Raw genomic sequence first — 15,207 nt, 5'->3', positions numbered from 1 at the left:
CACCTCCCTCCTCTTTCTTCTTGCCTTTTCCTCCTCTCTTTTCTTCTCTTTTCTTTCTCTTTTTCCTCCTCTTCCCCTACACGTTGTTGTTGTTGTTAGAAAGGATTCTTGCACCCCCTGGTGCTCTTGCGTTTTGTGTGGTAGGAGAGGAGATTGTCTTCTTTCTCTCTCTCCCTCTGGTTGCTCATTATTCAGAGAGAGACACAGAGGGTGAGTGAGAGAGAGAGAGAGAGACGGATATCTCAGGTCATCTGCAGCTGCAGCAAACCAGTGAAGGAGAGAGAGAGAGGGAGAGAGAGAGAGGGGGGGAAAAGCAGGGAAAGATGGCGATCCTCCATTGCTGAGACCTGGCAAGGAGCACATGAGACTCACAAAACAACTTCCACAACAATAACAAGAAGAAGAGCTAGGCAGAGAGGAAGAGGAGAGGAGACAGCAGCAAGAGCAGCAGTGCCGGGACGCTCCTGTAAGTTCTTGCAATTAAAACCCATCTCCGGTTTGGCATTGGAGAGATCATCTCTCATGTGTATATATATATCTTTTTGTTTGGTCTTCTCTGTCTTTCTTTCTTTCCACCACCTTCCTCTGAAATCCATTCATTCGGCCAACGGAGGAAGGAGGAAGAAAGAAAGGAAGAAAAAAAAAAAAAAAAGAGAAGAGAGGGAGCGAGAGCGGGGTGTTTTGTTTGAGAGAAGTCTCTTGCATGGAGGAGGAGAAGAGGAGGAGGTGCTGGTGGTGGTGGTGGTGGTGGTGGTGGGAGGAGGAGGAAGGCGGTTAATTAATTTTTTGTTGTTGTATTAAAGGGGGGGGGGGGGGTATGGGGAGATAAGTGAGATATCAGTCGAGCTTTCGGGGTGGGGGTGCCCGTGTGGATGTGTGTGTGTGTGCGAGGTCTGGATGGTGCTGTGCGTGTGGACTTGGATCAGAGACGGGAGAGACACGGAGGAGAGAAAAGCTCCGTGCTGGCACGACCCAGGCAATCGGGTGACCTCTTTCTTCCTTTCTTTCTTTCTCTCTCTCTCTCTTTCTTCCTTCCTTTCTTTCTTTCTCTCTCTCCCTCTCTCTCTCCCCCTCTTCCTCTCCTGCTCTTTCTCCTCGTCCCCTCTCGCTGCCCTCTCTCTCGCCGCCGGCGAGGCTGGTCCCTCACCCCGCCGCTGGTGCCCCCGCCGCCGCGCTCCTCCACTTGGGATGCGGGGGTCCCCGGCGGCGCCGGGGCTGGGGGGCTGGTGGTGCCCGCAGGAGGTTGGTTGGAGGAGGACAGCGTTCAGCTGGAGAGCAGGAGCCATTACACACGCTTCTGCTCTCCTTTGAGAGAAAGAGAGCGAGAAGGAAAGAAAGGAAAGGGAAGGAGCCCACTTCTTCTTGCTCACTTCTCCGATGTCCCTACCTTTAAACCAGGCAAGGGAGAAGGAGCTTTCTCCCCTGCCCCTTTCTCCACCACCCGGAGCAGCTTTCTCCCTATCTCTCCCCCTCTTTCCCTTTCTTTATCTCCCTGTCCTCCATTTGCAAGCTGTCTGCTTTGGTTCCAGTCCAGGCTCCACAACACAAAGCTTCTCCTCGCTCTCGCACACATGCACACACAGTCTACAGGCTCTTTATGTCTTCTGGAGTAACCTTCTTCTCTCCCCCCCCCCCGCGTCCTCTTAGCATTGTGGTTTCTATTCTCCACACAGAGAGATCCTCCTGGAGCTTCATGTAGTTGTGATCTGATAGGATTTCTCCCCGCCTCACATCCCTCTTTTGGGGGAGAAAAGGGAAAAGTTTCATTCGTTTTTCTGGTGTTTGGAAGGAGAAAGACCTTCAAGTTTGAGTGCTTTCTGCTGCTGCTTTTGTGTGTGTCTGTGGGGGTCTGTTTGTCTCATGAAGCTGCTTGCATGTCTAAGAGGAAGTGACTAGTTTGGCAGAGAGCTGTGATCTGAGTCAGGTAAGCCATGTCATGTTCTCTAGCTCCACCAGAAAATGGAGGAGAGAGAGAGTAGACAAAGCTGAGATGGGAAGTGCTCCTAACATCGTGGATGTGTCTCCATGTTTTGAAGCTTTGCTGGCAGAAGCTGGCTTAATCATGATTTTTTCCCCTAGGGTTTCTTCAGTTTTTCAATGTACAACATTGTGATGGGTCTTCTCTCTGACTTCATGCTATCAGGAAATGAGGATTGGAGGAAATTGCTCAGATTCTCCTTCACACAGAGAAACACATCCTCAGGCTTTTTTGCTCTTATGCTTTCATGTGGAGGTCACCTTTCTAGACATTTTTCTTTGGCTAAAGACCACAGAATTTAGGAGGTTGATCAGTTGACCAAAGAATTGTGTATATATGCTTATATTTATAGATTTTTGAAAGCATTTGGAGGTAAGTGCGCAGAGATTGAGGCTGCTCAGGTTCTTCCAGAGAATGTCATGAAATGTCATTTTTTTTTCTAGGTGATGCTGTTGATGCCTGATTTATGGGATTTTTAACTTCTGATTTTCAAGAGCGTTCCTTCTTTTGGATTTATTTTATATTAAGATGGAATATTTCTTCCCACTCACTAGGTTGCATTAAAACGATACTGGCAAGCTTTTAGTAGGTTCCTCAGAGCATCATAAAATACACAATTTCTCTTGGAAAAAATGAAGCAGTTTTCACAGCTGTCTTTTTTGGTGTCTTTAAACTTTTTTTTTTTTTTTCCTGAAAACTAATGGCAACATTGTTATGATTTTAATGTAATTATGGAAACCTAAGATCTTTAAAGAGAGATAGCAGTTGAAAAGGAATTTGTGTGATTTTTTTTAGCCCACCTTTTAATCTGAAATCAGTTTTAGTAGTCTCAAACCAGGCCTCACTCTTTTCCCACCAATCTTGATTTGCACATCAGATGCGTAGTAGATGCAGTTCCTCAAAAAATTCAAACTACATGCTGAAATGCATGAGGTGGATACCAGGATGCAGTACTACTGAGTTTGAACGCACAGCTCCATAGAAAGGTAGCATTCATATGTAGATTATTTTGAAGCATTTAAGAAGGAATGTGTTATATATGGGAGGTATATGCTATAGAATAGGAGACCAGTGAATCTGAATCAAAACACACTCCCACGTGGGCACCAAGAATAGAAAGGTTTGATGACTGTAATCACTAAAGATGAACTTGGGATCCAGCTACTGCAAGGTTAAAATCAATGTCCTTGTTTCATTATTCCACAGGAAAAAATTGTGTAGTATATACTCTAATATTATTGGAAAGTATACTGTATTATCAGCTGTGCATTTTGTTAGTTCAGGTTGCTGATAATGTCACACAAAGTACTGAGATACCGTGGTTATCTCCACCCTTCTGAAATGAAGCACTTTCAGAGGTGGACTATGCAACATACCATTTCATGTATGCTTCACCTTACACTTTGACAAAATAAGAAGGGAGGTTAACTGTCTTTTTTTTCTCTTTTTTTTCTTTTTTCCTTGATGTGATGTTCATTGATGCACTTTACAATTTCTGTACAGGTCTAAATCAGCAGCCACTGAAGATAATAGCAAAGTCCTCACTGACCTCTGCTGGTTGGGTCAGATCCTATGTATCCATTCTCTCTATTCAGTATATTGTCTCCATAGGTATCTGATCGTGTTTCATAGTTCAAAATCATGAATTTCCTCTTACTTCTTGAGAAGTCAACTCTGTTTACACTACAATGTGACCTGCAGAGACATTGTTCATAAATGTGGCACGTGCAATACAAGAACAAGGTTGAGATTTAAGCTGTGGATCTTGATGGGAGGGCATCTTGCCCCTCTCCTGTGGTGACAGACACCCTAGGAAAAAGAACATTTTTGCATTGGTTTGTATTGGAGAGTGGTGTTATTTATGGGTGTTTTCTTTACTATGAGACTGAAATTATCTTTAGAGAAGAATATTCTCATTAATGATGTTCCTTATTTTAGTCTGCCCAGACTGATTTTAACCTTACTGTTAGAAGACTAGCTGAGTGACTTTTATTTTTCAAAACAAAAAAGCAAAAAATGAAACAAAAGGCTTTCAGGGGATCTAGAATAATAATTCTAATTCAAGAGATAGTGGTGACCAGTATGTTTCTTGTCATCAGACACAAATTTCTTCATTCAGATATTGGGCTTCAATTGCTTTTGACTTATGAGCACACACAGTTTGTCCATGGTGCAAGATCTATCAGAAACTGCATTCATAGCTTATTGTTCAGTATATAAACTAGCTTTTCTTAATCACTTTTCTCAACCCCACCAAACAAAACCTAAGGACCACTGCTTTAAAAATATTTCAACAAATAGTTGATTTCCTTATGCATTTTTATTAGGTTAAAAATGAACTACATTCAGGAGAAACTTAAAACATCATGTTTAGAATTTCTTTCCATTGGTTTTAAAAATAATTTTGATACGGGAGGAAAACTAAAAATGTGTTGTATATGCCCAGGCAGTGAGGAATATGAGTACACAGTTGGATGCTGGAAATGGAAAGTAGTATAACTGCAAACACAAGTGGAAAAAAGATGGTCATTTTAATTTAGTAAAATTTATAACAAATTTTATAGTGTTGTGAACTTTGATTTAAAGGAGAATTGTCTCTTTTGAAGACATGAGTAATTAAAGAGTTGATACGTATTGGAGAAGAACTGCTTTCAACATAGATGTCTGGACAGCTGGCAGGTGTTACACTGGGCCCCAAAGAATGGACAAGTTTAATTTTAGTCTTAGAAAGGAAATGTGAAGAACTAAAATCTTATAATAGTACAGGTTACCATTTGAGGAAGGTTACTTCAGAAAAGCCCAAAGATGCCTCCTGAAATTTGGAATTCCAAGAAACAAGTGTAAATGAGTTTTTTTTCTGTGAGTTTTCCTATGATTCCAAACAACATGTGGAGTTACAGTATAAATTGAGATTGCTCTATTTTTGCTATAACACTTTCTCTGCATGTTGTTGTGGATAATTACTTAAACTGAGCAGAAGAACACTACTTTGAGCTTCATAATAGGGCAATGTGAGTAAATGAAGTAGGAAACTGCAGAAAAAGGACTTATATCTGCGAAATTATCGAAAAGCTATGTAGTATTCATTTACTCACATTACCCTATTATGAAGCTAACACTAACCAAATGTAGCAGCAAAACCTATAGAGCAATAATTATCAAAAAAGAAAAAATCCTCACCAAAAAACACCACAACAAAAAATGAACTGAAATACTGAAAAGAATGTTTGGAAGAAGCACAATGGTAGAGGAAGAGAGATATTCTTCTGACAGATCAGGAAAGGTCCATGAAGACCCATACCATCTTTGAATCATTTCAGGTACTATGTTTCCCTATATTTTGTACTTTGGTATATTTTCAATGTACTGTAGCAGAAAATAATATAAATGCTCTTTTTTTTTTCCTTAATCTTTGTTTTGAACTGAAATCATGTCTTTCATGAACTTGTTCCAGAGGAAAAAGGTCTGCTGTTACTATCAGCTGTATGATTTGCTTAACACTTGAAGGATGTGATCAAGTATGAAGTTCTAATTGCTGGCTTTAGTAAAATGTTTAACTTCATCAAGCTAAATGCTTGCTATCTTTTCAAAGAGTTGCTTCCATCTAGAGTGCTAACTAATCAAGCAGTCTCTCTGAAAGGGCTTGTTTAATGGAAATCTTTCAGGTAGCATTAAGATATAATATGGGCCCACAGCACATGAGCAGCTGTCAATGAAGTATTAATTGAGGAGGGGATGAGGAGAACTGCCACCTTGCTCTTCAGGGAGTGAAAGCGAGGGCAATTTAGAAGAGAAGAAAGGAGAATGATAAGAATTAAAGTTGCATAAATATCTGCTAAACTGCAGAAACTTAAGTTCCTCAGAGACAGGAACTCAAAATTTTTAATGAAAGAGGTCCTGGAGAAGGTGGTGTGGTGTAAGTCTTCAGCTGCTGGCAGAGACACAGTTAACATGTAAACGGTTGAACTTCAGCATGGCACTTCTCCAAATGAGTTGACTGTTGAAAATAAAATGTTCCAGAAGAACTGGGAGAACAGGAAAGAAGTTAAAATAGCATGGCTTGTATGCCAGTGCTGAAAGAAGAAAAGGGGGGAGGAAGGGAGATAGCTCAACTTATGATAATTATCTTGTTGGTTGTAGTGAAAAGGCTCTAGCAGAAGTTTCCAAATGAGGGGACTAGATTTAATGCAATCTTAATTTATGTCCTGAGTTCTGGAAGTATTAGTCTACTTTCAGAATGTGTTTGGGAAGTTGAACACATGCGTAAATAAAAAGTCATATGAGATTGTTTTGGGGTTTGTTCCATTTTGTTCTTTTAACTTTGGAAACAATACCAAAGATCTAAAGTCTGACACTTATCTCTTGAGTTTTATGAAGCTGTGCCAGATGTTGCAGTACAAACACAAGTCTGGAGAGTTTTGAAAGAGGGGATGAGATGGGGAAAGGGAAATCTTTATTTAGGGAAATCTTTAATTTCTGGTGTCTGATATTTGAAATATGCAGGCTTATGTACAACTTTGTGTTTTATTTTTATTTATTTATTTTATTTATTTATTTATTTTTTCTCTGTGTTCTCTTCATCTCTTACTGGTTCAATGTCATGGTACAGTTGCTTTGTTCAGCTTGAGTCAGTATCTGTTACAGCAGTCATCTCAAAATATCCTTGCTTAATAAAACTGATTAAAGGAGCTTTACTTTAAGCAGTGTTTGGAAAAAAACCTTTCCTCCACTATTGGTTGTGATTGGTTTGTAGTCATTTTTTGATACATAATGATTATCAGAACATCAGTCCCAGATTTAGCCGTACTACTATACGTTTCATTTCCTCTTGATCTTCACCTCTTTGTTTTTGGTTAGGTGTTGTTGTTGTTGTTGTTATTATTATTATTATTATTTTGTATATAATGATAGACCTCCATAGCTGCTGTCCGTAGGGAATACAGTGGGTTTTTGGCTGGGGCTAGAAACCGTTTTGTGGGTAGAAGATCGTAGGATCTCTCAAGAAAAACAATCAGTTTGGTAATTTAAAGAAGATGGAAACGAGACATCTGAGGATGTGCAGTCATTGTTCTTGAGTGGAGTCAAACACAGTCGCTTTAAGAATACATTTAATAATGTCAGCATAAGGAGCTGTAGGCACAGCGTCAATGTCATGAGTGATTAGGAAGGACTTACTGAGAGCTTATCAGGGCAGCAATCATTGCAAGGCCACTGTGTTGAGGACAAATAATTCTGAGAGAACACTGGACTATGGTTAGTTTTTCACTAGTTAAATTAAGAATTTAGTTGAAGTGTGTAGCTTGTTTTTTTGTGTGGTGGAAGATAAGAAAAAAATCTAATTGGGAATGTGCAGAAAATTGAAGTTATTCTACACCTGTGGGAGAGAAGAAGCTAGATGCTTGTACTGTATGCCAGGAAGATGCAATTAATAACTTGCTGTTCATTTACATAATGGGTGGTTAGCAGCACTGGACAGTGTATTTGAAGCACTTTTTTTTTACAGGTATAGCCTCTGTGATGACCTGAAGATTAAGAAGGGGGATGTTCAGCACTGGCATTATTGTTGCTATTAAAAAGCTCTGGAAAGGGGCCTGAGAACCCCAGCTGCTGTTGTGGTGGAGGAAGTCAGGCCTTCAAAGGATACAAGGATTAGAGTGTCAGGAAAAGTAAATGGTAGCATCAGCACAAGTAGAAAATAGGCATAGCTATTCAGCAAACAGAAAAGTAGGCTAAGGCATGCCATAATTATGTGTAGTGGAAACTTGCTGCTAATAGAGCAATTGCGTGGGGTAGAGAGGCAGGAGAATGATTTTTCAAGACAAAACAAAGCAGACATTGCAGAGAATGATATAGGAAGACTGAGGATTCAGTGTGCTTGTGATAATGTGAAAGAGAAGACTTTGTTTTGAAAGATGCTAAAAATGGAATCTTCTGATGTACATGTGGTCACTGTTTCCGTGGCCTTGTAGGACAATAGGGGCTTCTTTGCACTGCCCGAATGAGCAAACTCTTCCTTCCCGCTTGCAGCTCTTAAGGTTCAAATAGTGCTGCTTCAGGGTGGTAGCAGTAGTTGTGGAAAGAAGGCATCACAGGATATTCTTTTTGGGAAGAAGATGGGTCATACTGTATTGGTCTGTTGTCATGCAAATATTTCAAAATCTGATAGCTACTTATCACAAGAGCCAGGCAAATTCATCCCTCTCAAACATTATCCCTAAATATTTCATTGCTGTCAAAGAAAAGAGCAGAATGGGTGAATGTGACACCCACGACCTGTTTTCCAGCAGCCTATACTTTGAGTTTCTCCTGATTTATCAAATAAACAGAGTAGCCAAGGTAAGACTACATGTGCTGGAAAATATGCGTACAGCATGAGTTTGATATTCTGGGAGGTGCATTCTTCACCAACTTGGTTGACTTGGTGAAGATTTAAATAAATGTCTAACTGAGAAAGGGATCATTAATAAAGGGTCTGAATGCCAGAATGTGGTCTAAAGGCCAGAATTCAGCTGTGTGATGATATTTTTTTTTCCTGTCTTCTTCCCTCTTAATGATGTTAAATTGACAGCTCACATTGTTCCATATTTCCTATGTCAGGTTTTGCAGAAATTTTAGATGGATTCGTGAAGGTGTTTTTTGACATAGGCCCTTCCCTTCCCTTCCCTTCCCTTCCCTTCCCTTCCCTTCCCTTCCCTTCCCTTCCCTTCCCTTCCCTTCCCTTCCCTTCCCTTCCCTTCCCTTCCCTTCCCTTCCCTTCCCTTCCCTTCCCTTCCCTTCCCTTCCCTTCCCTTCCCTTCCCTTCCCTTCCCTTCCCTTCCCTTCCCTTCCCTTCCCTTCCCTTCCCTTCCCTTCCCTTCCCTTCCCTTCCCTTCCCTTCCCTTCCCTTCCCTTCCCTTCCCTTCCCTTCCCTTCCCTTCCCTTCCCTTCCCTTCCCTTCCCTTCCCTTCCCTTCCCTTCCCTTCCCTTCCCCAAAGAATTAGTGGCCAACTCTCTAAATCTTGGTCTTAATTATTTGAATTCCTTAAACCATCCATTCCTCTTTTCAGTGAAATAGCCATAAATAGAATATAATGGAGATATTGGAAATTAAGACCTTGGTACTAGATTTTTTGCACTCAGTCAAAACAAAACCGTGTGTATGTAGGAAAATAAAAAGTTCCTTTTGGGAGTGGTTCTGTTGTGTGAGATTGGACCAGATCTCTTCTGTTTGCAAACACTTGGAGATGGCAACTGGAGATATCTGAGACTTTTCTCCTATGTCATTGCTCTCATTCTGACTGATCATTTTTTCTCAGGTATGTTACTACTTGTGGTGAGTATGGAAGAGGCTAACTATGTATACAGCATCTACTTAGCTTTAGTTATTAATGCATTAAAATCTGGGAAGGAATGGCCATGAGGACTCATCATGTTTCCTATGTTGTGTGACAAATGGTACTGTCAGAAACATAAATAAATGTCAATAAATCATTTCAAATTTGTTCATATCTCTTTATTTGATTGGAAGCTCTGATCATACATTTCGGTTTTTATCTTCCTTGGCTGCATCTAGGTGGCTTTGGCTGCAAGATATAGGACCTCCAGCACTGATAGGCCCTGAAACTGTGCTTCTAGCATGCCCAGCTGAATAACTTGTCGAGTGTAAAAATGTTAACAAATGGGTGATGGAAAACTGAGCATAGCCAGGCAGCTCTCAACCTTGTTAATTAACTTCCTTACTGCTGAATTTTGTCTGCCTTCTCACATGGCTGTAGCTTGCAGCCTTGCAAGAAAGGGTTTGGGTTCCTGGCCAGGAGCGCATCCTGAAAGTTGAATTCATGTAACTTGAAGTCAGTCTGGACTGGTTCTTTTTGGTCTAAATGACCTTTTATCTTTGGTGGGGGAGGGCAGTGGGGAGAAAGCATATCAGCTTTCAACTATGTCAGGTCATATAGAGGTCAAGTTCTCTTGTCTGTGATCAAGCATATGGTGTAAAACAGCCCTGAGCATGATAGCACCAGGGCCTGGGGAGAGGAGGACCTTATCGGGCCTTCAGGAGGTAAATATGACCGAAGGCCATTGTGTGAATCAGCATGTATGGTGGATCTTCACTCAGGAGTTGCAGGAGTCATGTTTTTAACCCTTTGGTGGTTCCGGCTCCTGGCGTGTTTCCATTCTGCTAGGTTGAGAAGAAGCTGTTGCTTCTCAAGAGCATGCAGATTTCTCTTGCCAAGGTGATATGTGCACATAAGAGACTTCTTAAACCCCTGACTCCAAGGGCATAACTGTATTATTCACTGAAGCTGCTAAAAAAATGAGTCAATATATTCTGGGTCTCCCAGCTGCATGAATAAATGAGTAAATCTGAATTATTTTAAAATCATCAGATTACAGAGCTGATAAACTACAAAGATTTTTCCATTCAACTCCCTCTTCACAAATGCACTGCTCTCCTTCTACGGTGGAGCAGGAGGGAATACAAGATTTTCAGTGTGTTGTGCTCCCAAGGAACCACACAAAACTGCTAAGGTCCCTCTCAGAAAATGTCTTTGAGACCAAAAGCCTTGAGTCAGAAGTTGCTTGGCAGGATAACAGGCAGGTTGACCAAAGGTTGCATGTGGTGTTCTCTTGCAAAACTAACATGAAATCCTCATTGCCCTCCATGTTGCTTCACTGCTTCCACAGGTCCACCCATGCCACTTCAGTGGTGTATAGGAATATAATTTGCTTGCTGGTGTTATGGTCTTATCTCTGAAGATATTTATTTTAAGAATTCATGTCTACATAGGTTTGTTAATACTGTACTGTAATATCAGATGGGCTGCTGAGACCTCAAGAGGGTGAGCAATCTATTTTTAGTGTGTTTGAAGGGTAGATGATGTTTCAGGTTGTGGAATGACTTTCTGGGGGGCCTGTTACCATACACTGAAGTTTTGTATGACATGGCAGTGGAGGGCAGTCATATGATGATGAGGTAGTAACTTAAATGGGACATAAAAAAAAAATCCTGCTCATTGGGGAAATTTTAAAGATATATGGAGCTAAAATGCTATACAGTCTATTCTTATGCTTGTTTTCTTGATATGCTGAAGATATCTAATCCTCTTTACAGGTGAAATAAGCAGCCTGCTTATGAGCTGAAGGCAATACCTGCTGATCTGTTGACATCCATATTGGAGGGTTATTCGTGTCTAAGTACGAATTTTAATAATGAATGACCAAAAGACTGTTTAGTTGCCCAAGTGGTGCAAAGAAGATGTCTGATGATCTCCTTCCACATCAGAAGTTAGTCACATGTGGGAAGCTGGACACTAGTAGTGCTGTCCTATTTACACATATTTGAGATCCCAGCCTTACAGAGACTGGAACTCTAGGTTGAGAAATCTGCCTCTTAAAAATGTCTGCTTGCAGCAATCTGAATAGTGACTCCAGCCTTGCTTTGGAAGCACTGCACTGTAGTGGTAGCCCTGGAGAACTTATTTTAATGATTTATTATTGTTAGATTTTAAGTGAATTGGCTTCCTATTTGAAGGCACTAAAACTGCAACTTCTACAAGATTCTTCTTACATTCCTGGGATTTTGTTTTGTGTGCAGACATGTATGTGTTACTTATTTAATAAATCCTCACTACCACTGTTATGAACATTAACAAAAGTGTTTTTTTTAATAGGTCAGACCTCATCTCCCATTGTATTTTGTTGTTACTGCAGTGCATTTGTCAGATAATACAAGATGAGGGCTGAAGCCCTTATCCTGTAAAAGCTTATTCATTTGAATAGTCCCTGTGATCTGATTTTGAGTTTGATTGCAGCTACTCCTGTTGAGTACGCATTTGAAGATCAAATCCTTAACTACATGGACTAATTCTTTAGGAGTTTTCAGGGAGGTGTTTGGAAATTGCATCTTAAATAGAAGATGCCCTCAGCTTTCAACAGCTACCACCTACATACATGAGATGTTCATTTGTGGTTGCATGTGATGGCGTGGTTGTAGCTGGTTTGCAACAGCCAATGGGAACTAATGCTGTAGATAATTCTTTCGCTTTCATTCATGTGCTCCTTTTCTTTCATTCTCACTCTTTGTATTTTGACAGGGGGAGCATGTGTGTTACAAATACTCAAGTTTGACTTCAACTAATGCTGGCATGTCCCTTAAGTATGATTTTATATGAGTTTGGGGATGTTCAACTGGGAACATTCATGTTTCTCTGTTGCCTCTAGATGATCTTCAAGCATTTTGGAGCCACATCACAAACTGGTGTTTTTGGAAGCCATGACTTTTCATGCTTTTTTGCCATTAAGAGAATGGTTTGAATAGACACTAGCATGGTAACTGCCTTCTCAAGACAGAGGTGCTTTGGATCAGGGAAATGTAACATAGACCCTTTTACAATGATAGGAGTGTGTAAATTTGCATATTTGTATATAATAGAAGTTGCTATCCATGTGTTCATGCTACTATGGTACTTCATCTGGCAGATCATTTAAATATTTACTCCAAAAGATCTTGTTCTCTGTTGGTGTGAAGCAGCACTTCCAGTTATTTTTAGGTCATTTTCATCTTAGCAACCCTGTTGGAGATAAACCAGACACAAGTGCTATAAACTGTCCCCGCGTTTTGGTAGAAATTAATAAAATAAAGTTTAATGGTTTGGTCCCAAGGGAAGAACAGACCATCTGGTTAACAGAAGGTTCAGCCAAGTAATACAGTACTGAGAGTACCACAAACCAACCCAGAATATCTGGTAACGTGTCCAGTTGCTGCATGTATTAAGCACTGAAATGGTGCTTTCAGATCTGCAGAGCCAGCAGTTCTGTTACCACTGCTGTGACGCAGGAGATAATTCTGTTGGGCAAGCATCAGCATGGGGGTGGATCTACAGTACAGGATGTGTAATGTCAACATGAAGCATGGGAGCTGGCAGTAAGAAGGAAAGCAGCCATTTCATGCCAGCGCAGGAAGCCTAAATAGTTTTTTTCCCTCTGCATCTTGTCCTTTTATGCTGCTTTCATACTTGGTATTAAACAATTACCTTTTGCTTTGTCATCTGAAAACTTCAGCCCAGCAGGATTGCATTTCTTTTTGAAATTCTTTTTTTTTTCTTCTTTTCTTTTTTATTTTTTTTTTCTATTAATATTATTACTTTTTTTTTTTTTTTTTTTTTTTTTTTTTTCTTTACAAGTGAAGTGCCCTCCAAAAGCATGTCTGATGGATTTTAAAAGGGGTTGGGGGGAGGCTGAAGGGCTAAGCAGATCTGGAGAAAGAGAAGAGTTCAGTCATGTGAAAGTTCTGAGCTTCAGCTGAAGTTTCATTGTAGATCCTTTTGGCTTTAGTGCAGAGACAATTTGTTCAAAAGCTGTAACCATTTAAGAACATTGTACTACAGCTGTGAAATGCAGAAAGGTACAAAATACTGCAAGTGATACTGTATAGTCTTTGAAACTGTAATTACTAAGAAACTATAGAAAGCTATTGTAATTGTTTCTGCTATTTTTTTAAGCAGGAATGTCCTGTTAGATTTTTTTTTTTTTTCCCTATGTGGTTAAAGATAGTGCCAAATTACTTTGACACCATTTTTTTTTTAAAGTACCAAATACCATTACATGAATCTAAATCTCTGGGGAAAAACAAAACAAAACAAACAAACAACAACAAAAACAAATAAACAGCAACAAAAATATTCTAAATAAGCTTATCAGACATTCTGTGAACTTTTGAAACTTAAAAAATTTAGTGATTTGTCTTCAGTGAGCTCAGTCATGGATAGGTCTCCTGTTTTTGTTTGTTCTTGTTTGTTTTTGTTGTTGCCATTTTAATGTCCCCAGTGTTTGGAGACATCTTCTCGTAACTGCAGCCTGGGAAGCTCTAGAATAGCAGAACTTGCTTCCTGATGGGCATGGCAGAGCTCTACTTCATAATCAGAGCTCTTATGATTTCTCTTGCTTGTTCAGCAGGATTTTCAAAGAATGATTTTACAGCTTCTCTTGAATGAATCCTTGTCTTAGATGCTGCTCTGTGGTAGCCCTGCAAAGGTATGACTTTCTTCATATGTTCCTAAGAACTGGAGTGGGAGTGTGGTAGTAGTCAACCCACAGGTATGTTTTCCCAGTTGTAATTTGGTGATGGGAGGAGGGGATGCATATAAAACATGTCTGTATGTGAAGACTGTTTGTTCTGTTCTGCAATAACTTCATCCTTACACAGTCCTCCTTGCTCCATTGGCCCTATTCAGCAGAATTTTGGGTTAAAACTATGGAGGAGTAGCACTTCTCCATAGTATACTTGGAAATAAATATCACTGAAAAATGACGTGAAACTTGAACACCGTCTCAGGCAGAACTGTTTCTTGGTTACATAGATAACTCCATGTGTGGTAGCTGTTTGAGCATCAGAAGTATCAAGGATACAGTCTAATCAATAGGCTTCTTCTAAGGTATAGTTGCTGTGGACATATAATTCCTCTTGCAGGTTTTATTTTCTAGAAGTGGAAATGTTATGGCTTTTTCAGTGTGTTGAACAGTTTCTAGTGTACACTGGAGAGAATGTTCATCAGAAGTGTTTCTTCATATGCAAATGAATAATGCTTCTAAATTTTGTCTGCACCTTTTCTCGTTCAAACTAGAACATCTCTATACTGCAAAGAAAATACAGGGTCCTTCACTTTTTCATATCCAAAAAGGTGCTACTTGCTGAAGATAGTTTATTATAAATAACTACTAAGATGATAATCTCACCACAGCATGCTTGGCAGTCTTCCATTGAGTTAGCCTGTTTCAGCAAGGAGCTGTCGCTTAAGATACAAAGCAATCTGCAGGGACATATGATCACACACACTGACTGTTTTCTCTGTCATCATGGATGCCTCATCATTTCCTGTGTCTGATAACTAGGAACTGGAATTGTTATCTGGTTCTACCAAGCTCTAGTACCAGAAAGATGAACTTGAGTTCCCATCTCAAATGTCAGGTGACAGAGAAGTTCTCAGTTCTGAAAACACTGGTATGAGAACATTTGTAGGACATGGCTTTGTTGTTGTTGTTGTTGTTGCCACAAGTGTAGACATCAAACTCTTGTTTTGTAGAAGTTCACAGCACATTTTCCTATTAGAAGTGGTGGTGAAACATGCCTACAACTAGCAATGAAAATGTAGAGAGAGTTGTTTTTTTTTGTTGTTGTTTTGATTTATTGGGGGTAAGTAATGACTTTGAGATCTTAGAATTTTTGTTTGTTTGTAAATATTCAAATGAAG

General features: G+C 40.0%; 1 protein-coding gene across 4 annotated transcripts in view; it reads left to right on the top strand.

Annotated features, from left to right (window-relative positions):
* The first annotated feature begins 278 nt into the window (after window positions 1-278).
* The window catches only part of ZNF462 (zinc finger protein 462), a 94,016-nt gene continuing 79,087 nt past the window's right edge, over window positions 279-15,207 (top strand). For all 4 annotated transcript variants that reach the window (XM_084304712.1, XM_084304710.1, XM_084304711.1 and 1 more), the window contains exon 1: window positions 279-466. The gene's annotated coding sequence lies outside the window, so the exon portion shown is untranslated. The remainder of the gene's footprint in view (window positions 467-15,207) is intronic.

The sequence above is a fragment of the Netta rufina genome (assembly GCF_964035555.1).
Source record: "Netta rufina genome assembly, chromosome: Z".
NCBI classification, from domain to species: Eukaryota; Metazoa; Chordata; class Aves; order Anseriformes; family Anatidae; genus Netta; species Netta rufina.
The sequence above is the reverse complement of the archived record's forward strand: the minus strand, read 5'-3'. Positions and strand labels throughout refer to the sequence as shown.